The following is an 18,149-nucleotide window of genomic DNA, read 5'->3' on the forward strand; positions in this document are numbered from 1 at the left end:
TTTTAGCAGCAAAACATGATCACCAAAGTTCACTTTATTTAATTTAAAAGTAAAGTAAAGTAGTTTCCAATACCGTTTTTTATGGGTTTTGGGTACCAATATCATTTTTGACGGTGTATGGGGTAAGTTAAGATGTAGACAGTCTATCCCTACTAAAGTTAAAGAGGCTGTTTCCAGTATCTACCAAAGTAGAAAAGGTTCTCCATTCTTGCTGGGCATGAGGATCGAAAATTCGAACCTATGACCTTTGTTTTCAGAGGCAAGGGCTCCAACCTAATTGATTTATAATCAACCTAGTTGGATTATCTAATTTGTTTTAAGAAAAGTAATCAACATCGTTTTTGATAGTATTCTTTTCATTTTTAAATTCCCAGCTGTCACAATCCTATGGTTTTTTTTTTCTTTACTTTTTTAGCCCATTCTTACTTTTACTACCTCATAAGGTATTTTTCAACCAAAACAATTTGATTCAATGTTCATATCGTGGTGGCCGTTTTCAATTAATGGTGGTTAAAAATTTCACAAAACTTCGCCAGCTTGCTGCCTTTAAATAATGCACAACAACCTCAATATACTGCTTTTTCATAAGCTCCAACAATAATCAGATCCAACGAGCAATTTCATCTATAAGCCCAAACCGTAGTGGCTGGTTTTAATTCGTAATGGTCAAACATCCTACAAATATATATTTTTCTTCATTTAGCTTGCATCCTTTTAATAACAACTTCACTTTACTATAGATTTCAATTTCCATCAATCATAAGCTCCTTCGAGCAATCCAATCCAAAACAAATCATACCTAATGCTACAATGAGCAACCGATTTCAACCCACGTTGCTCAGCACTCAATCTTACCCCATATTACTCCAACGAGCACAAACTTTTGACCATGCTCTCCAATGAGCAGCCCTCTCTATCCATGTTGATCCAACGAGTACCCGTTATCACAGTTCATGCACACTCCATCAAATTTTTAGTCCTTCAATCGGGTTTTTTGTTACCTCAAAAAAAAAAAAACTGGTAGCTAAAGATCAACATTTCAATCTCAAGTCCAAGATGTGGTCATCCATCTTGCATGGCGTATTAAGGAAGTTCACTAAAAGCTTAAGTCCAAAATTTTGAGTTAAAGTCCAAAATGGGCTTTCTTGACGGGCCACCATATAAACTCCTCTCGTCTCGATTACTTTTGCCTTCCGAACCGAATTAAGTCAAAGAATTTCTCATTAAATATATGTAGGTTCACTGACATAATATTTTCTATCCAAGAAAATACAAGTCCATAGTGTATCTTGTATGATCCAAAATATTATTGTAGTTATTATATTCTCTGACAAAATGCAACTTTCGATGCTTTATGTGTCCCATGAACCAATTCCATTATTCTAAAACAATACACACAAAATTTTAACTTTAGATGAACTATATATATTGTCACGGTATACTCAAAAACCATCTTTTAACCCGGACATCACCATATTTCCATTTTCTGTATTGGATTGGTTAAAACATCCATTTTCTGTATTGGATTGGTTAAAACATCCACTTCATTTGATTACTACAAAATATTTTAACCAAAGTAAATTAATATCACAAATAGAACGTAATATTACCACTGCTACTTTCGTCAGAAGTCATATTCCATTTTGAATTGTGTTTTTTCTTATTTTTGTGGACATTGATTTTTTTTTTGGTTTTTTTTTCCGATTAACAATTAACCGACCTCTCAATTAAAACAAGAGAAAGGAGACCAAGAAATAAAGAAGACCAGAATTTGCCAGCAGATATCGACTGTTTTTGGGATCCATTTGTTCCTCTCGAATTTCTGCCCTCTGCCGGTCTGCCCATTCAGTTAGAGGAGAGCAGGCTGTTAGACATCAATCGTGACAAATTTAAGAATTTACCAAAAAGCAGCCACTTTTGGAATGACTTTAAGGCACAAGAATTGACCAAAAAAAGTCAAACATAGAAGCTAGCCAACGCACATCTTCATTTCTCCTTAAGACTTCGAGGCACAGGAAAATTATTTAAAAAAACCAATACTGGAACACAAGTTTCGCTTAAATAGCAGATGTTTGATTGTCAATGTACTTTCTAACAAGAAACACGAGAAGTTGATTAATACTGCATAGCGGGCAGACGGCTATCACGGCTCTGGGGAGGCCCGGGGGAACGTCAACAACAGATTAAGAAATCAAAATTTTACATCTATAGACTTGATGAAGCATAATTCATTCCCATTTACCACAATACTTTCTAACGACACGCTCCGAAGCTGCATCTGTCTAATCATGTTGCAGTCCACTTCAATATTGTCAGGCTCTCTGCCAGCCTCCTCCTTGTCTGTAGCCTACAAGTTCAAAGAGTTACATATTCACTTACTGCGAGCAGTATCATGCATAACTACTCACTTACTGTAATATATAGGGTCTCCATATTGTGCAGCCAAAAAGCTTCCCAAAAGCACTTGATGACATGGAATCACTACCAAAATCCAATTCCCTTAATGTAAGAGTATTGAGGAAGGGAAAGGTGGTGGAGACCGGATTTTGAGAAAAAATAATAATTTTTACGGTGCGTAGAAATCACCCGTGAATAGATGATCTTTAAATTTATAAGCGCGTACAAATATCAAGTTTTCCACACTTTTTAGTGTAAACATTTTTCTTCACACTTTTAAATATGAAACTTGTAACTTTTTCGTACTTTTTAATATAGGTTATTTATACATATTTTCAAATGCGAGCAACTTAACAAAATTTTACTCATATTTAAAAAATTGCAAACAAACAAAAATTTTGTTGTAGTGATTTTCCAAACCTTTAATGGATAATAAGAATACCTTCTGAAGTTGCACTGTCCCATTAATTGTGATGCAAAAATATATAAAAATATATAGTGGGTACAAATGTTAAGCTCAATAGCTTTGGAAAACCATGAAAATAAGGAGCATAACCCAATGTTGAATATTCTCAACATTTATACTACTTATATTATAAAGTAATAGGATTGTTTAACATTTTAAGTTTTTAACATCTCATTAAAACCAGATTACATGAACAATCTACACTATTGGTTATCGCGACCACCGCCACCACCGCCACTCAACACCACCGCCACTCGTCACCACCATCGCAGTAATAGCCATTACATCACCACTATCGCCGCCGCAATGCGTGGGTCTCGTTTACTTTAATATATTGAGACAAATGTGTTAACCTACTTAATCTAAACTTTCTTTGTTATTATCTTAGCAGGTAATAATCGCTAAAGCTTATTTAGATTATTAATATATAATCGGTTATATTAATACCTCCAAATATGTAATGGAAAATGTTAATAACATGCATGAAAATATTGTACAGGTATTTTACAAATTTCATAGTGTCAGAACAACTATTTGAATAATTTCCCATTCTATGCTTGTTTTCCATTTTATAGATAAAAGTATGCTTGTTTTAAATCTGACTTCCAAAACTATGCTTTTAACCAAAAGTAATTTAACAATCACCTCTATTCGCTTTCTTTTCTTTTTATTTGTCTTCAGTAATTTTTTTTTTTTTTAAATCCGAAACAAGCAAACTTATTATACCCCTTAACTACCTTTATTTTTTTTTACAGCTATTTAATATATTTATAATATCTTTTATTTCAATAGTAGGAGTTAAATAAAAAGACTTTAAAATTTGAAATAAACTAAATATTTTTATTCTAGAAAAAAAGAAGCATTAAATAGAAATACAGTAGTCCTTGAGCTTTAGTTCAATGGTTGAAAAGTCATCCCCTTTGCATGAGGTCTTATGTTCAAGTTTTGGGAGGACATAAGAATTAAGTCATTTTATGAGGGTTTGCCTTGGGTATACTCAGATTCAAGTATGAGGGGAAGGGTTTATCCTATTAATCGTCGTACCTTTGGGCGGATTAGTAAGTGTTTTCCCCCATCGGGTATTTGAAATAGACATTTTTACTTCGAATGAGTTCTCTAGTGCGGACCCGATTAAGACAACGTATGTTAGACCTCCTGCTGATGAATCGCGACATGATGGTTTCCAACGAAATTTACCTTTACGATAGTCTAGAATTTGAGAAAAAGGGGGAAGGAAGAATTATCTATAGTTCTTTAAACTAAAATTCTAATAGGTAGTCTTAATAACTGAAACAAGCATAGAATGGGAAATCATTTGATTGTTAAATATTATTTTAGTTTTACTTTTCGTTAAAAGCATAGTTTTTAAAGTCAGATATAAAACATGCATACTTTTGTCTATAAAATGAAAAACAAACATAGAATGGGAAATTTCTCCAACTATTTCAAACACGTTAATTATGTAATTAGGACCTTCCTATTTTTTACTAGTTCGGTTTAATTACTAGTCTATATATCAGCTGACAAGCTCATCGAATAATTTCTTGAAATGGTGTTATTAGTAAATGGTTTTGTCAAACAAGTTTTTGCCAAAAAAAATTGTGGAAGTGGATAATCCGACACTCCCATCGCCGAACTCGAAAATCTCACACGAGACTGGTATTGGCACTACTGGCCTCGGTTAGATTAGCGAGACCGGTAGTGGGAGTACCGGTCTCGTGGTGCATCCGACAAGAGTGGCAGGCGACATGATAAGATATATGTCCATCGACTTTCCAACACAGATATAATCACTCATAAGAAACTTATCCAACCACGTGAACTCTTCATATATTCCAAAAATATATATAGATACTGATAGACATCTTCTTTGATATACCGTCATCAACTTTACTTTTCAAAACCTGCAACAACATACATGGCCATAGCCACCGTTTTCTCCCATTCATAAAAGTACATCAAATACACCATCTTGGTGAAACCGGCCACCCAAATGTCGGGTTCATCTTTCTCTGTCAGAAACCGGCAGTATCACTTCCGGGTACACACTTGACATCGAATGGCATGTACACATAGATTTTTTTAGGAAGAAGAAGAGAAGATGGTGTGAACTCCTGCGTTCTAAATATATGTATATACACTTGATCTCGTGGTGAATGATGATGATGTGTATATATATATATATATACAATTCGCTTAAAATTAAAGCTTTTGTTGTGACCTTCAAGACCACCCTGTTGCTCCTACTGTGCTCTCTGTGTACAAACCGCAAACCGGTATTGGCACTACCGGTCTCGATATTTGATTTCGATTCGAAGGGGATTAGCGAGTCCGGTAGTGCCACTACCGGATTACCTTGTTTTACAAATTTCTTGGACCAAAAACTTATTTGACAAAAGCCCCTCCCAATATGCTCATTTCAAGAAATTTTTCCAAGCTCCATATATTTATTAAAAACATCAACTATATTTTAACCCATGATGTCTAAACATGCATGTTATCCGGTTAATATGTTGTTTTCTTTATGTAATATTCTAATCACCTTAGTTATCCTATTAGATTTCTAGTTCTATTCCACTTACAATTGACGATTTCATCCATTGAGTTTAATTTTATTTAAAGAATGCATTAGCAAGTGGTGGAATTTTTATATGTAAATTACCATATTTAATTTCATGCATTACCAAAATCCCAAAAAAGATACTCCGTAATCCGTATTACGGTAATTAGTTTATTAATTATGAACCCATAATATACATGGCAAGTATGTATAGATCACTTTCCTTAATTAATGACCGAGTTATGCATATTGTTCGACTTAATACACCACCTTCTCCTCTATATATATATAATGCACGTACGACAATAATTACCGTGCATATCAATTAAGTTCTAGACTTGAATTCGTATAATATATCTTCTTCTTTTTTCTTGGTTCGAAGATTAATTGCTTAGAAATCGATTCTGATATATTGTACGTAAAAAATATGAAATCAATGGGCGTACTTCCGAGTAACGTCGACAATGTTCATGCCAGTTATAATATTCTTCCAAAAGATCATTCTTATATCGACTTTCTTGCTCCAGGCAGGAAATCAGCCTTCTCCCCTTACACTAGTGCTAAACAAGCTGCAGGGTAATTAGTTTCGTTTATCTTGTTAATCTTTTTTTTTTTCCACTGATCATCAGAATACATATGCATATAGCTAGCTAGGATTATAAGCATGTTAGTCAACAATCAAGAATATATATACAGTTAAGGCAATTCAATTAAGACAATACGTTGCATATTAGTGTTGTGTATAATTATACTATACTGTTATTATTATTATGAATATATATGCATGCATGGGTGTATGTTATGTTATTTATTTATGTACGTATTTTAAATTTTCGAACCAAAACTTATTCGAGGTTTTTCTAAAAATATAAAATAACAACTCACGAGTATTTTTTATTATGTAGTATTTTTATTATGTAAAATATGTTAGGGATAAGTATCCTGGAATGTAATAAACTTTGGACGAATATCTATAATAGGAAATAACTAAAGTTGTGTGTATTGTATGTAAACAACTTTAAAAAATGTTTATTGTATGTAAAAAAACATACGTGGCAACCATATAGAGGTGCCATTTGTCTTATTTTAATTGGTTGAATACATTTTCTTACGTACTATAAACATTGTTTTGGAGTTGTTTACATACAATACACATAACTTTAGTTATTTCCTACTATAGACATTCGTTCAAAGTTTGTTACATTCTAAAATACTTATCCCAATATGCATGTTATAACATAGTTGATTAATTATGATCGTTGAGTGCTAATTAAATTTATGGTCGCAGGACGACGGTGCCAAAAGATTCACCAAAAAAAACTAAGTCGCGTCGTTGTTGTCCTATTGCCGATGAAGAAGATGATGATGACTACGAAGCTTATATGCTAAGGATGGAAAGAGAAGCAGATCATCAGAAAGAGTCGTTAGCTAATTATAAGCAAGTTATCGGGCCAGATCAAAGCAGTATGGAGATGATGCCAGCTAGTTCATCCAAACGTATATATTGGTCCAGAGACGAGGACAATAAGGACGACTACGATCAGTTGGTAGCCAAAGAGATGAAGAAGTTGAAAAGGAAGAAACAAGAGGAGATTCGAAAGGACCTGGATAGCAAACCACCAATAACCAATGAAGTAACCAAACGGTTAAAAGAATTCATCACAAGTGATGCTGCCATAAATGGTACGCACTTAACATTGGTGATCCAAAAACTCTTGTTTTCAAGTGACTTAAGCCGAGGCCATAACCGGTTAACCATGCCTATTAACCAGTTGAAGACACTTGAATTCTTAACACCTGACGAAAAAGAGAAACTGGATAATAAATCAGGTTTTGAGGTGCAACTAGTCGGGCCAGAACTAGAAATTTACAAGAAACCGATGAATTTGGTTAAATGGAATATGCAAACAACCCAAAATTATGTTTTAAAGACGCATTGGAGCGAATTTGTGGCAGATCATGTGGAGGATTTGGTAGAAAACTCCATCATTCAAATGTGGTCGTTTCGTAAACACAACAAGCTTTGCTTTGCTCTTGCAATTGTGGGGAGAGCCGTTATTTGACAATCAGGACGACTCTCCATTATCTTCATCTTGATTATTATCTTTTGATATATACTAGCTAGTTCAATTCATGAGCAATTCTTTATATTATTTCTAAAGCAAAGCAAGAGATCATGCTCTAAATATCTATCTCTTAACTGTATTATTGGATTATTGGATATATTGTCCCTTGACTTCTCTGAAAACCATTAGTTTCAATTGCTTATTTTGAGCTTTAAACATCGTTTGTCAATTGTCATTAGTTTTATCCTCTTTATAAGATGTGATCAAAGCCATATTTAGTATTGCATTTGTTTGTGTTATCATACATATTTATATAGAACTTTTTTACAGTAATTTTCATTAAGGTACGCTAAACACATAAAGTATAATAAGGTGGAAATTAAGGAAAATTGAAGAGTGGGGATTTCCTCAAGTTACCCTAACATATTAGGGTAATCTTGACCATTAGATGAAAATCAAGGGTGAAGATTCGAAGATGATTTTTAAAATCTTAGCCCTTGATTTCATTCAAAGGTCAAGATTTTCTTAGCTTGATTCAAAAATTAACTTAAGAAAATCCCTCTCAAAATTGAATGGTTCTTTCGTACAGAGTGCTTCATTATTTGATATACTTGCATGCATTGTATGTACAAGTTTGGGGTTATATAAATTTTCACTTATAAAAATACTACTATTAAACTAATTATAAACTTATTACTATCAAAACTCGGATATACAATTACAATTCGCTCAAAAGTTATTTATAATAAAATAAATGCTTTGTATAGGTTTTCAAACAACAAAAGCTGACATTAAAATATACAAATCATACTAATAATTATAACTTCCTTTTTGAAAAAAAAAAGAAATAGGCATACCTAAAAAAACTACAAAACCGGCCAATTCAACCTATGACGGTTCGAGTAAGATATACATAGAGGTACACTAAGTGATTGAATTTGTATCCGTCGATAGTATATGTTTTTTTAACCATTAAGTTATTGAATTTTAAAATGACTGGATAAATAATGTATGTTTGATTAAGTTATTTTTGTTTATTAAATAAAAAAAAAACTAACATTTGTGATGACTTAATGAATGACTTTGTTATTAAAAACCCTAACAAATACTACCTTAGAATTTAATCGTCCCATTGAGATTAGCCTTGAGCTTAAACCAAACACCTTGATTGATCGACTTTTACCCAAAATCTTTAAACCACAACTTAATTACTTATAAACGTAGCCTTATTTTGTTTATAAGGTCTAAAGTAATTAGTCATTTATTTCATTATTTAAGATTATGATTTATGAAGTAAGATATAATAGTTGCGCTAGATTGGCTGTTATTAAGCCCCAGTGAACTGGACCCGGAAGAATGAAAACAGTCCTTAGTTGGGCCATCGAGTGAATATAAGCCCAATATCAGCATATACAGTAGAAATTTTGAAAGTAATTCAACCATGTTTTGATGGCGAATGCTTTGTTTTAATACCCGTTTCATTTTGTAAATAAAATTTCAGATTAAGTTACAAACTTTGTCTCATAACATATAAAAGAAAAAAGAATTGTTCAGTGCTGCCTTCTACGGATTTTGAGCCCCAATACCTCGACGGTGTATAGGAGAGATAAGATGTAAACAAACCTTACATCTAACTACGTAGAGAGACTGCTTCCATTTTTACCTAAATGATAGAAAAAGTCCTCTAACCTTTAATGAACTTCTAACATAACTAAAAAACACTAACATAACTAAAAAACACTTTGAATATATCACAAAAGTTAAACTAATTTTCAATTTTGCATTCCTCATATACAATTGTAATTAAATAGTAATATAGCTATGCATATTAAATTTGTATTACCTTTTGACAGAAGAATTCTTGACTGAAGATGAGAAGCAAATTCTAGAACAAGAGGAGGATATTGAGGGGAGATTGGCGGGGCCAACGCTGCAAATGTACAATGAACCGATGAAGTTGAAGATGTGGACCATAAATCAGGCTTACAATTATGTCTTTGATCACCAATTGGAATCACTTTGTGGCTGACAATAAGGAGGTTTTAAGAGAAGGCAGAAAGATTCAAGTTTGGTCGTTTCGTAGAAATCAGCAGTTGTGCTTTGTTGTCTTTGCAGTTGCGGGCGACCCCGATAAGAGTAACCAAGACTGCTTAATTGAGAACTAACCTTGCACTCACTAATTTTCAGTTGTAAATATGATTTTCATTTCCAAATTTTGATTCACTTTTCTTGGGAAAAAAATATTGAGTAGAATTTGATCATTTTGCCTTCTAACAACATCATGCATGCCACTCTGTTTTTTTAAATAGAAATAGAGTCAAATCTAAATTCAAAATTTGGCTCTCATCTATACTCCTTTATACTCGTAATAATTATATCAACCCCTCTATTTTTGGAAAGTGTTAGAAGATGGTTATATTCAAAAATACTAAATTACTCTAAATAAATACCCTATATAGAAAGAGTTATTAGAGATTACCAAATTTGTTCTTAATGAATTAATTTATACTTTAAAACCTTATCTTACTAATTTACACTCTAAGTCATTATCTTTTAAAATATTTCCACTATCACCAACTTACACGATTACACCACTCGACACCAAGTTGTCGATGTCATCACCACCCGTCGTCGTCACTGCCGCTGCATTGTGCGGGTACCATGCTAATTATACTTAATAGTAGTCCCAATTTGGGACCGTGCTCGTTTTATTATTTGATGTCAAAAGTTGGCTCTCATTGTTAATTAGGCTTAGGTCAATTGACATAGAGCCAATGATTGGAAACCTTTCTCTCTTGGAGACCCGGCTTTTACCAATAATTTGTTTCCGTGCCTAATTGCGGGCAGATTCCCCGGATCTAGAGTGACTTGGGGCACTTAGGGCTCTGTAGTTAAGAGGTGACCTTTTGCCAATGGGTCATTTCGCGGATGATTCTAATTGTTGGCCGTTCAAAAATAAAAAGTTGGCTTTGATTACACATTTGGGCAACTCTTGTTTTTCTCTTTAAATGAATGTAATTCAACCTTATATCACAATAAGATGCTAATATATGGTTATATTTTTTTTGAAATATATAAAATGTATGGGAAAAAAATGCAAACCATCTCTTTTTAAGACATATCAGTTAATTTATAATGACCATGATTTTGTTGTATGATATCAGGCTGTGATATAAGCTTTACTTTGGTATTTTAAAAAAAAGTTACCCGCCATAAGTGTCATTCGGGGCCATTTAGTGTTCCATCTGGGACAAAAAGTTGGTAGGTTGTCGAAATTGGGACACTTCAGAAAGTTGATTGTTGATTTTGGATAGATAACTTTTTCATGTTTGTTATATGTTGAACTTCCAGAGAGTCTAGTGTATATTATCACGTTGATTGTTTCCTGATTAGTGTGCCGTGTTATCAAAACTCTGGTTTTGGAGAGATAAAGTGTTTTATACATAAATAACATTGAATTAAAAGTTGAATACAAACAATAAACTGTTTGGAATCTAATACCCAAGTAACAAAACGTCCCAAGTTGAATACATGTTGGTGCATTTAGCCCTAGTTAAATGGATCATGGTTACGCTGCTTAATTAGGTTGTCTGGTATTTCTTACTATTATGTTTTCGTTACTGTTAGTTATATATTTGCACCAATTGCAGTGCAACTATATAAGTATTAGTGGTTTTGCATTCCTAGATTACAGCCTCGTGGTGTACAATGAAAACTCGACGACAAAGTTATAAAAGGACGAAATCTCAATGCCAAAGTTTGGATAGAATAAGCAGTCTAGCTTCCTCAAAGCATAATTGAAAATATTCTGACTTTGATGCCAATCAGAGATGCATTGAAAACAAGCATTTTGTCAAAGAAATGGAGGTATTGTTGGAGAGGAGTGCCTAAGCTTGAATTTGATGACAACCTTCCATTTGACTGTGGAGAGTTGGAGAGACACAAGTTTGTCAATGCCATCTTCCATGTTTGTTGCTACACAAGGGTCCATTGTTGGAGTTCCGTCTTATTGTTGGTGAAGCTGACATGAAAACGGAGTTTGTTCAGATTATACTTTATCTTTCAAGCAGCAATAATGTGAAGAGATTTATGTTTCTTAGTGAAGGCATCTACACGCTCCCCACTTCGTTCTTTTCATGGCAAGGATTAGAGCCTTTAAATCTCCGAAGTTGTGTTCTTGAACCTCCGTTAAAATTTAATGGACTTAGAAAGTTGAAGAGAGTATGGTTCTTCGATGTTACGGTTTCTGCTTATACTCTTGAATGCATTATCTTCGGTTGCCATCTACTCGAGGAACTCATTTTGGTAAGGTTTATATAATCATTTATAAAGCTCTTTCAGTTAATGAAGTTATTGTTAAAGTATTTTTATGTAGACTGATTACGATGAAGATCATTATGAAGAAGATCTTATAGGAGACAACAATTTACATTTGCCAAGCTTATACCTTGTGTGCCTTTAATTAAGGTTTTTGAACTCTCAAAGAAATATATGAAGGTATGTTTTAAATTTATGATTATGTCTCTTGTAAGAAGATTGTGTTGCTAATCTGGGTATTGGTATTTGATTGAAGTACTTGTCAGCTGGTGGTATGCCACAAAAGTTTCCGACTTCACTAGTCCATCTCAGAAACTTAATTTGGATGTGTTTTATGGAAGAAGATGAAATTTCCTATGCTATTTGTATCATTAGGAGCTCCCCGAATTTAGAGGAAATTAAGGTAACAATCCTATTACTTATGTTAATGGCTTCATTAACTTATTGACGTTCTTTTTGCATGTTGTAGATTTATGTTAATGAGAAGTTGCCTGTTCAACAAACTTCCATCAATTTTCTGAATCCCGAAGACTACTCTGATATGAAATTGGATCATCTTGAAAATTTGGAAATGTATATGTTCAGTAACTTGGCTCTTGAGATGGAATTTGTAAAACTCATCATGGCTAAATCACCTGTGCTAAAAAAGGCACGTATTGTGCTGAATGACAATGTTTCTGATGATGAACAAATGGGGATACTTAGAGATTTGATACTACTTCAATTCAGTTCCCTCGAGCATCACCTTCAGCTAAGTTAACAATTGAACGTGATGATGAAAGTTCTAAGTGAAAGCTTGTTTTGCTTAAGATAGAGATCTGACAAAGCAGTGTCTATATGGACTATTTTCTATTTTATGCTGATTACTTGATTGTGAACTGATTAGTTGATAATTCTCTCCACTTTATCTTTTTTGGTAACACATTCTTCCAACTCATATACCCTTTCTTGTGTAAAACTTGTGTCAAATCTATCTTCAAATCCTTAAGGCCAAGGGGGAAGGGATTATGGTCACCCTTGGTAACAACCGGTACAAAAAAAGAAAAAACAGGTCTGAGAGATTTTTGTTTGTGTTTTTAAGCGTCATCAAGCATATTATAGAATCAAGAAATACAAAACGTCAAAGTGCATACGGTTAAATCCTTCCAATCGACTTTGCTTCTTTTTTTTAGGAAAATGATAAATCCTCATGACCAAATAGCCTAATAATCCTCCTAATACATTAAGAAGGTGACATGTGGTATCCACTAATTCTCTTTCCTAATTTTGCCCTCTGATTTTTCCAGATGTCATCATCTCATAGTTAAAAGGATTATTAGGCTATTTGGTTAGGAGGATTAACTATTTCCCTTTTTTTATATTCCAATTAGATTAGAGTTTATACCATGTCTTATTACAAGGTGTCAATTGTTGTTTCTTTTATATATGCCCTATGTAATCTCATATTCTTTTAGTTTAGTGAAATCCATTAACTTGTTGAATTTGAATCTCTGGAATCTGTAGTTTGACTTCCAAAGTCAAAGTCAGATTTCTGATTTCAAAGCAGAGTTTATGGTCATGCTTTTATAGTCTCACTCACTTTTGGTCGTTAGAAGACAAAATATCAAAGAGTGATATATAATTTACTTAATTGGATCTTGGATACCTAAAACATTATACATCCAGCTATGCAATGTCAATAAAATCCAGCAGACACTATTTGGTAGACGGGCGTCATGATCAAAACGGGTCAAAGTCATAAACTTTACTCAATGACACCTTGCATAACTCAGTTAGTACCTCTTCTTTCTTCCTTTCATCTTCTTTAGAACCTTGATCCTATGTCTGATTGTCAGAGAAGATGATGATGATGATGCTCCTTGATTTGTAATCTTCACTTCTGACTGAAAATTTGTGGTGGAAAGCAAAATTTACTTATGATTTTGGGCTTTGAATCTCCTGTTTTTTTGTCGTCACAATGCTAATGTAGCAATGAGTTTTCTGGTTTCTTTCCATGACGTTATCATGTCTTCCCAAGTTCCCATGAATGAGTCCCGGGGGATGAAGCTACTAACATGGGCCTGTTCGAGAACTTCTTCACGGGACCCTGTTTTATTACTGAATAAGTAGATAGCAAGAAAATAATTTTATATGTTAACTGGAAAAATGAGTGAAATTTTTATAAGAAAAAAAAGGAAAGGGGTATGCGTATAAACTTCTTGAAGTCCATTCAAATTAACCAAACAAATTGCTACACATAAAATAAGCAATTTTTCGGAGATATATTTATTAACTTATTACTCCAATTCTCCAAATACAATGGAGAACAAGTTGTTTAGCATCCAAACCTTCTGCCTTGATAAATTGAGAAACAGAAGATAAGTCTTGTAAAAAAGCATCAACAATAACTACAAACATAATGACACTACAAATAAGTTCTCCATTCTTATAGGTAAAAGAAAAACAAGAATGTATGCGCTAGAATCTACACGTAATGGAACGGAAAGCAAATCTCATCTCTGAAATAATCATGCTTCAGATACCCAAAATTAAGTGAAACAGTAGTAAATAAGCTTCAAAGTTTTTCATAAAGAGGTTAAATGTATACCATTTGCCATTATCCAGCCCGTAAAAGCAGTCAAAGTGTCAAATAATAAACATCATAAAGAATTATTAGCAGTCGTCATATCCAGGAACCAAGATGCACCACCAGTTTAAAAAGGCAAATGAAGTGTCATAGAGATTAAAAAAGGTGATGACGGTCAAATTTCAAGAATTTTATAGGGGTTTTTTTTTCATAAATAATTGGGAGGTTATTATTAGATACTCAGGAAGGTGAAATGCCGTATTACTTAATACAAGTGTGCCTATATATTGGGATCAAAATTTTGTATTATTATAGGTTTTGATGATGATATAAAAAGTTATTTTCTTTCCTCCCTATACACAAGTGTGTGTGAAATTGCCTAATTATCGGTATTTTTTTGAATCAACGAATTTTAGAAGAATTGTTTATGGGTATTCTTAGCATCAACAGGATCAATTATTTATCCCTTTCTCCTCGCTGCGGTAGTTGTAACAGAGCCAAAATCCCTGATCAAGATCGATGTCTCCTAATGATGACATTATCTATGATTCACAAGCCGTATATGATGAATACGGGGACGATGAATGGTACTTTTGGTTAAATGGTGGTGTTGGTGAAGTTCGAATGAAAAGTCATAATTCATCTACTTCGTATGGTGATGTTGGTGAAGTTCGGCTCAAAAGTAACTCATTTGTTTCGTGTTTTGATGGATTGGAATTCCAGAAAGTCAATCATCGGGTTCTATTAATTTGGGAAGATATTATCTATTACTTTAAGGTTGGTGATATGAATTACCAATTTAGAATGGACGATTGTAGTTTTTTTTTTTTTTAACATTAAAATTGAGCTTTCATTGATATGAATCTAGCAAGGAGCTAGAGAAAAAACATACAATGGGCAGGGAAGAACAAAAGATAAAAACTATATTAAAAGCGTTCTATTGGGTCCATGAGATTGTTTGGAGGATCTGTTGGTGAGTCAAAGAAAACTGGTCGAATTTAATTCCTTGGCAATTATATTCAAATGCAATTTTGAATATTAATCTTACAAATCTATCATTGATTCCCAATTTTCATACCTATCAAGCCTTACGTTTTTTTTTTCCAACTTTAATGCTTCATCGTCATTAAATCGGTTATTACATGGAGACATTGGACATAGTTTTTTTGGAAATTGGGATATGTATTATTACGAATAAATATCGCATTGATGTTCTTTTCGATCCGGGTGGTTGTGGTTTAGATTCGTGTTCTAAGCTTGTTGAAAACTTGATGACGAGTTCTTTTCCAAGAGGTGGAGAATGATGACGGTCAAATTTCGAGAATTTGATGAATTTTTTTTTTTCATAAATAATTGGGAGGTTATTAGATAATTAGGAAGGTGAAAGGCCGTATTATTTAATACAAATGTGCCTATATATTGGGATCAAAATTTTGTATTATTATTATTATAGTTTTTGATGATGATATAAAGAGTTTTTTTCTTTCCTCCCTATACACAAGTGTGTGTTAGTGTGTATGAAATTGTCTAATTATCGGTATTCTTTTTAATCAACGATTATTACTAGAATTGTTTCTGGGTATATTATTAGAATCAACAGGATTAATTATTTATCCTTTTCTCCTTGTTGCATCAGAAGGGGTCTGCCAAGTACTTTATAGACAAAACAAGTACTTTATAGACAAAACACCGAAATCAAAATTAGCAAAGATACTAACGTTATATGAGTTATAATCTTTAACTAAGCTAGTTAAATGTTATTTTCATATAATACTTTGAGATATCCAATGTTTTATTGGAGGCACACATCATCATAATAGCTCAACAAATGTAAAATCATTTCCGCTTTCAAAGTTCCGTTGATGTTTGGTCTTCATTACAAAACATTTACAATGATATCTTTAACTCAAAGATAATAAATCCTTATATTGACTAGGGGTGTAAATAGTTTAGTTTGATCTGAACCGAAATTTGGACGAAATTGATTATTTTTGTTAAAAAAATTTTTTAATCCAAACCATCTTTTTTGCTTGAATAAACCAAACTAGCTAAATCATCTAAAATGAGTTTGTTTTGCGTTAGTTCGGAAATCTACTTTATTAATGATCTTAACCTAGTATTAACAATGGAAAAGTCCATAAAAAGGTAATGTTTTTACACAAATTTCTTAATAAAGGGAATCTATTTGGATTTCGTTTATTAAAAGGATTACATTTCTAAAAGTTTTTCAATAAAGATAATATCGTTAGTCACCTGTTAAGTACTATGTCAACAAGCCACGTTATTAAAAAAACCTAGGTGGACATCTAATGTGGCATTACACGAGGGTATATTGGTTTTTTAGCCTATGTCTTCTTCCCAAAAATATATCACCATTTATTTTATATGTATCTGTATATACAACATTAATGTATATCTATAGAGAAATGATATTCGTATCACCGAAATTGATTCATTTACCACATTGTATATTCAGTTAATACATGATTGTGGTAAATTAATCAATTTAAGTTGTACTAATATCACTTTCCATATCTATATCTTATCTATGTATAACATTGAAAGATAGAAACAGGTGATGATGAAATCTATTACCGTGGGTTCTCAATTACTATATTTACTAACCGAACACCATCCATCCATTTCTTATATACCCACAAATATATAGATATACCCAAAATTTGTATTCATATACACAAATTCACAAGAATTTTAATTTTCATTCAAGTATCTCCATCTCATCATCATAATCATCACTAGACTTATGCTCTATTCTCAATTTTTTTTTTATGAGAAAAGAAAAGGAAGGGATAAAAAAGAGATGAGAAGAAAGGAAAACTTAAATAAGTATTTTATTCTTGAGTTGATAAGAAAGGAAAAGAAAGTAATAACAACTTTACAATTATACCATTTCATATTATTAGTAAAATATGATGGATGGGGGCTTTATAGTAATAACACATAAGTTGTAGTTATTTTCTTTCCATTCCAGCCCATTTTGGAAGGAAAGTATTTAAAACTAAAACCCCTTAAATTCCCTTTCTTTTCTATCCATTTCTCTTTACTAAAAAACTCAAGAATGCAAAAAACTATCCTTTCTCTTCCCTTTCCTTTCCTTTCCATACCTAAATAAACTCAAGAATGCAGCATTAGCGCGAGATCCAGTGATAGTAGCAACACTCGACATGGCAGCAACAATGACGGTGGTCAGAAGAGGCCGGATCTGGGTTGGGTGAGATCGATCTTGACTGACGGCCGTGAAAGGGAGAAGTGGTGAAATTGATCCATACCTTAACTTTCTCCAGTCAACTTACTCGAACTCCATTTAGGCTTTATTAGATTTGCTAGAAGTCCACAGTCTTCCACCTCCCCGGCGGTTTCTTCAATGGTCGTGTCTAGCATTGCCGTCGCCGACTCCATTACCATCATTGGTCGGTCTGTCTTTCTGTCTCTCTATGCATAAATGTGTATATATTATAGATTATTCACAATGGATTAGATTTGGGGGTGAATTTGTGGATCCGGGTCCGATTGTTTCGGGTCATCTAAGAAGATGGGAGTGAGTTACCTTTCCAAAGCAACATTATTCAATCGGATAATAACACAACTTTCATCTTCTTTATTTTTCTGCAAACGCACCATCTATTTCCTCCCCCATTTTTACCGCCGGAGCTCAAACAAAACTCTTGAGTGGCTATGTATGATGATACCTCAGTGTAAACATAAAAAAAAAGAGTTTTAAGACCGGTGTCAATAGTCAGGAAAATGAAAAAGAAA

General features: G+C 33.1%; 1 pseudogene; it reads left to right on the top strand.

Moving 5' to 3' along the window:
- Positions 1-9,480: 9,480 nt before the first annotated feature.
- LOC122597359 lies at positions 9,481-12,633 on the top strand (annotated as a pseudogene).
- The last annotated feature ends 5,516 nt before the right edge of the window (positions 12,634-18,149 follow it).

Source organism: Erigeron canadensis, chromosome 4, assembly GCF_010389155.1.
Source record: "Erigeron canadensis isolate Cc75 chromosome 4, C_canadensis_v1, whole genome shotgun sequence".
NCBI lineage: Eukaryota > Viridiplantae > Streptophyta > Magnoliopsida > Asterales > Asteraceae > Erigeron > Erigeron canadensis.